Source organism: Bos mutus, chromosome 20 (genome assembly GCF_027580195.1).
Source record: "Bos mutus isolate GX-2022 chromosome 20, NWIPB_WYAK_1.1, whole genome shotgun sequence".
Taxonomy (NCBI): Eukaryota; Metazoa; Chordata; class Mammalia; order Artiodactyla; family Bovidae; genus Bos; species Bos mutus.
This window is the reverse complement of record NC_091636.1, coordinates 9,423,808-9,429,886: the sequence shown is the minus strand read 5'-3', so window position 1 is coordinate 9,429,886 and position 6,079 is coordinate 9,423,808. Positions and strand designations below refer to the sequence as shown.

Sequence of the window (6,079 nt, the reverse complement as noted above, 5' to 3'; positions counted from 1 at the left end):
GTGGATATTTTACCAACTGAACTTTCAGGGAAGCCCAGTACAAACTTCTAGTTATATAATAAGTAAGTCCTGGGGAGGTAATGTACAGCATAGGGAATATAATCAACAATAATTTAAAACTTTGTACAGTGATAGACCATTACTAGACTTATGGAGGTCATTTCATAATGTGTATGTGTTGAACAACTATGTTGTACACCTGCAACAAATGTTATAGTCAATTATATAGGCAGTTGAAAAAATAAGGAAAAGAAAGTTCTTATTCAGATTTCTAATCATACTCGCTTACCTTATGCTGTCTGACTACTGTGGGGCCTAAAACCTTACAGTTTTCTTTTGGCAAAACTGTGGCATTTGCTTTTAAGTTCAGTTGCTGTTGATCTAAAGGTGAGCCAAAGCTGGGAAAATCATCGTTTTTCCCTCGAATTTTTCTTAGTTTAACCTAAAATATAATTTCTTTTTCTTCTCTGATCTCAAGACATGACCAATAGTACCATAGTACTAGTAGTTCCCCTAGTAATGAAAAATACCTTTAAAATATCAACTTCCCTGGTGGGAAGCTGGACATTTCTGGTGGCTAAGACAGTAAAGAATCTGCCTACCTTTCAGGAAACCTGGGTTTGATCCCTGGGTGGGGAAAATCCCCTGGAGAAAGGCCTGGCAACCCACTCTAGTATTCTTGCCTGGGAAATCCCATGGACAGAGGAGCCTGGTGGGCTACAGTCCATGGGGTTTCAAGAATCAGACACGAATGAGTGAATAAAATACCAACAGTCTTCACTAACTGAAGAGCAGATAGTCCTTCTCTGGAGCACTAGAGACCTCAGTGTTATCCTAAGCATGTGCTCTTTACATGGAAACCTTTAGATTTTTTTCTGGGTCATTCTTCTCCAGCTGAGTATGCTTTGGAAATATAAAGCTGGAAATAAGCATGGTTATCTTAGAAAACATTGGTTTTATTCAAAGATTTATGAAAAGGGCTAGTAATTTAACTTGTAGGTAGCTGAAGCCATTTTTACTTCAAAAGAAGCATTGATATATTAAGGAGAAGAATACAAAATTTGCAAGCATTTTTAAAGGTTATACTGGGATTTTAAATATTTCAAATTTTAGATGGAACCTTTGTGTTGTGCCTGCAGGTTCCCTGAAGGCTGTATTAAATTTTCTAGGCCATGAACTCAATGGAAAACTTAACAGGATTATCTCAGGTGCTTCTTGATTAAAAAGTAATAATAATCTGGCTATTTGCATCTTGCATTCTTTATCCTAGTTTTTTTTTTTTTTTAAGTAGCAAAACATTTTAATCTATTCGTTCTAAAAATAACAGAGACATTTTATATCGGGTGTAACCTACTCAAAAAGTCTTCTGCAGTTGAGAGAGTCAGACTGCAGATTACAGAACCAAACATTCAAGTTCAAGGTGCAGTTTGGGACAAGACCATCATGGGGGAGGTTTTCCTCCTTTCTGCTCATAAATCTAAGTTGTTAGCTTAAAAATAAAATCTCAGACAGAAGAAGAAAGCTTTCTCTCTATATAGCCTCTTTATTTAACATCTGTGTGTAATGTTTGAATGCAAAACAGATAATTAGAAAACCAACCTCCTAAGCAGGTACGAGGATCTGAGCTGGACTCCTGGGACTACAGACTGGTTTAGTTCTACTTCTACCAATACTGTGATATGTGGTACTATGGTTCTTGTTTTAGTTACAAGAGGTATTAGGAATGAATGCCCATACACAATTAATAATAGCTTATCTAGCACATAACTCTGCAGTACAATACCAACAACAGGAGTATTTTAAAGCAGGGTGGGGAAGAAAGTAGACACTAATACAACTGAAGATTTCCTTTTTTCTTTCCCTTTTTTCTCAATGAGAATTCAGTTAAAAAATGAGGCTCCAGAATGCCCTTGCGGCCCTTTGGCCCGCAATACTCCTGGGGAGCCTCACAGGCTTTGGTGATGTATCCTTCTCAGATGATGAAATCATAGATTTTCTGGGTTTTGTTCATGTCTGTCTTGATGAGTGCTCTCGCCTGGGCCAGTTTCAAGCCCCTTCTCTTGTGACATTTGTTCAATAGAGCAGATGTGTATTCTAAATAGGCTCCTGGGACCAACCTCACCATCTAACAGAGCTCCTTTTCTTTTTCACTCAACTTCTCTGTGCCAGGGAGGCCGCTGAGTTTCAAGGGCAGTACACTTCATCTACCTGAATTCGAAGTCATTCGAACAGAAGGACTCAAGCCAGAGTCAACGTCAGCCTGCGGGTGGAGCCACTGCTGGCAGGCGCTGCTGTCCTGATGCACTGGAGGACCTCAGAGCGCATTCTGTGTTTGAGGGGTTCCTCTTCTTGAGTCTTCTTGAGGTGATTGTAACTTCTAGCGCTACAAAAATTGATAATGCCTGCTGTCCTGTATTCCTGGAGCCTTTTGATTTCCCTTTGGAGTTCAAATTCCAATGCCTGGCTTTCAATGAACTTGTCAGGCCCCACCGGCCCCACTGTCCTTGCAAATCACCTCATTTTTTGCATAAAGATCTTGGACTTCCTTGGGGTATCATCGTTCCATTAACTGAAACTTCCTAAGGTTGATTAATTCATGATCTCAATTTTTTTTCATCTTTGTCCTCCTTCATCCTGGAATGATAGATATCTACTACAGCCATCTTCAGAGCATGTAGAATGTCCCAGTCATCTTCGACAAAATCAATATCTGTCAAGTTCCACTTCGCATAATTGTCAAACTGCTGTATGAAATCTGCTTGAGCTGGCATGTATCCTGCCATGTCCTGAGAAAACAAGGAGTTAAAAGTAGGTCGGGGAGGGTCGTCTGCAGAGTGAAATGGAACGGCAGTGTCAGCAGTTTTTGCCTCCTCTGCTTGCTTCAGGTTCAGCAGGGTAGATGTGAAGAGAGGGTTATTGAAGAAATGGTTCATATAGTGCTTCTCACACTCCTCCTTGGTCTTGGCGCACATCTGATTGGTTATATCCTACCAATTTCCAAAGCCACATTCCATCACAGCTTGTAAAAGGGCCATTTCTTCTTGAAAATCCAGCTAGGGTCAAGAAGAGGAAAATCTACATTTCATAAGTATAATCACTTTGATGTTTCTTGTACTCAAATCCTCAAGTGAAACACGGTAAGCAGAGGAAATAAGGAAATTGCACACTTGATATAAAGCTCCATGAGGTAGGTGGAGCAACCTTGGCAAGGTGGCTTATCAGAGGGATCATTGCTAAAGGAACCCAAACTGTCCATTCCCCAGTTGGCAAAACCTGTTCTTTGGTCTTCTTTAATCTGAGCTGCTTCAAGGAGATTTCAGAACCTCACTGCTTCCCTCTCCTCCGCCCATCCTAGTTTTAAGTAGATAAAGAGCTCTCTGTTTCTTCTCTGACAATGTCAACATTTTCTTTGTTTTCTTCTAGTGGTATGACCAAAAGGCTAGTGTGGGAGAATCCTAGAGTCTGATTAGTTACTGTGGGCTACATGTGCAACTCAAGTAATTTTCCATTTCTAATTGGTAGCCCAGGAATTCACATTAGGAAAAACCCAACAGATGTTATAATTCCTCCCAGGGATCTAGTATACAAGTGCTTGCTAAGGATTTTAATGTTGTTTACTTTAAAGTTTCTTGTCTCTTTTCTTTGAGTACTCCTCCAGCAATCTATTAAGAAACTATATTTAAGTATATTTACTTTATTTCTAAAATTTCCCAAAAACTATCTCCTAAATAGATCTTTGCATTAAAATTCTTATTTTTCTTCCATACTAGATTATAACCATGTGATTATAAGCCATAATTCCTCATTCTTTTAAATTAGAGAAAAAAATTAAATAGTGTTACATTAAGCCCTGAAAAAGTTTTAAGTCTGAAAAGTGAAGTTAGAACATCTCATGTTATTAGGAGTATGTTTTATACACAGCAGGCTTCTCACATGGAACCATGGTAAAGAATCAGCCTGCCAGTGCAGGAGATGAGGGTTGATCCCTAGGTCAGAAATCCCACAGAGAAGGAGATGGCAACCCACTCCAGTATTCTTGCCTTGAAAATTCCCGTGGGAAAAGAAGCCTTCTGGGTTACAGTCCATGGGGTCGCAGAGTCAGACGTGACTTTTTTACTCTGAAACATGAGTTTTTTCACTCTCTTGTTTCACCCTCATCAAGAGGTAAGACCAGAAACTATAAAACTCTTAGAGGAAAATATAGACAGAACACTTGATGACATAAATTGAAGCAAGATCCTCTCTTACCCACCTTCTAGAGTAATGGAAATAAAAACAAAAGTAAACAAGTGGGATCTGATTAAACTTAAAAGCTTTTGCACAGCAAAGGAATCTATAAGCAAGGTGACAAGACAACCCTCAGAATGGGAGAAAATAAGAGCAAATGAAACAACTGACAAAGGATTAATTTCCAAAATATACAAGCAACTCATACAACTCAATACCAGAAAAACAAACAACCCAAAAAAGTGTGAAAAAGACCTAAACAGACATTTCTCCAAAGAAGACATACAGATGGCTAACAAACACATGAAAAGATGCTTAACACTGGTCATTCCTAGAGAAATGCAAACCCAAGCTACAATGAGATATCACCTCACACCGGTCAGAATGGCCATCATCAAAAAATCTACAAATAGTAAATGCTGGAGAGGGTGTGGAGAAAAGGGAACTATACAGCACTATGGAAGATGGTATGGAGATTCCTTAAAAAAACTAGGAATAAAACCACCATATGACCCAGCAATCTCACTTCTAGGCATATAACTTGAGGAAGACAAAATTGAAAAGACACATGTATCCCATTGTTCATTGCAGCACTGTTTACAATAGCTAGAATATGGAAGCAACCTAGATGTCCATCGACAGATGAATGGATAAAGAAGTTGTGGTACGTATACACAATGGAATATTACTCAGCCATAAAAAGGAATGCCTTGGAGTCAGTTCTAATGAGGTGGATGAACCCAGAACCTATTATACAGAGTGAAGTAAGCCAGAAAGAGAAAGATAAATACCATATTCTAATGCATATATATGGAATCTAGAAAAATGGTACTGAAGAATTCACTGGAGGAACGGACATAAAGAATAGCATTGTGGACATGGGGAGAGGGAGGAGGGGCTGAGATGTACGGAAAGAGTAACATGGAAATTTACATTACCATATGCTAAACAGATAGCCAACGGGAATTTGCTGAATGACTAAGAAACTCAAACAGAGACTCTGTATCAACCTAGAGGGGTGCAATGGGGAGGGAGATGGGAGGAAAGTTCAAAAGGGAGGGGATATATGTATATCTATGGCTGATTCAGGTTGAGGTTTGACACAAAACAAAATTCTGTAAAGCAATTATCCTTCAATTAAAAAATAAATTAAAAAAGAGGCTCTTTAGTTCCTCTTCACTTTGTGCCATTAAAGTGATATCATTTGCATATCTGAGGCTGTTGATATTTCTCCCAGAAATCTTGATTCTAGCTTGTGCTTCATCCAGCCTGGCATTTTTCATGATGTACTTACTCTGCATAGTAGTTAAATATGTAGGGTGATAATACACAGCATTACCAGCATATACACAGCATCTGACAAAACTAAAATGAAAAATTACTTAAAATGTACTTTCTTGCAGTATCCAGTATATATGATTTGTGAAGAAAAAGTTAAAATTAAAAAAATAGGGAAATTGAGTCTGAGGATGCAACCAAGCTAATCTTACACTGACCAAATTTTAAAAGGTAAATATAGGCTTAAACAAAATCAGACAGCAGTAGAGGTGTAGCTTCTTTATTTGTATATAAAGGTGGATTTTTCAAAATGCAAAGTGCATATGGAAACATAGTTTCTATATTGGATAATCATTTCACTGAGACCTTATATTCATTTGCCATTTGGTATCCAGTATCAACTCCTAAAAATTTAGGAGGGTTGTTTGTTCATAGGCTTGAATGAATAGCCAATTATCTTTGATGAAAAAAATTCAGTGTTCATGAGTGGATTAACACACTGGTGAAAAGTTCTTCAAAGTTTTTGTTGTTCAGTCACTAATTCTTGTCTCACCCTTTACCCATGAATGGCAGC

The 6,079-nt window shown here is 38.3% G+C and overlaps 1 pseudogene; it reads right to left on the bottom strand.

The window, feature by feature from the left end:
- Positions 1–1,828: 1,828 nt before the first annotated feature.
- Positions 1,829–5,131, bottom strand: LOC102278786 (transcriptional adapter 2-alpha pseudogene; annotated as a pseudogene).
- Between the last annotated feature and the right edge of the window lie 948 nt (positions 5,132–6,079).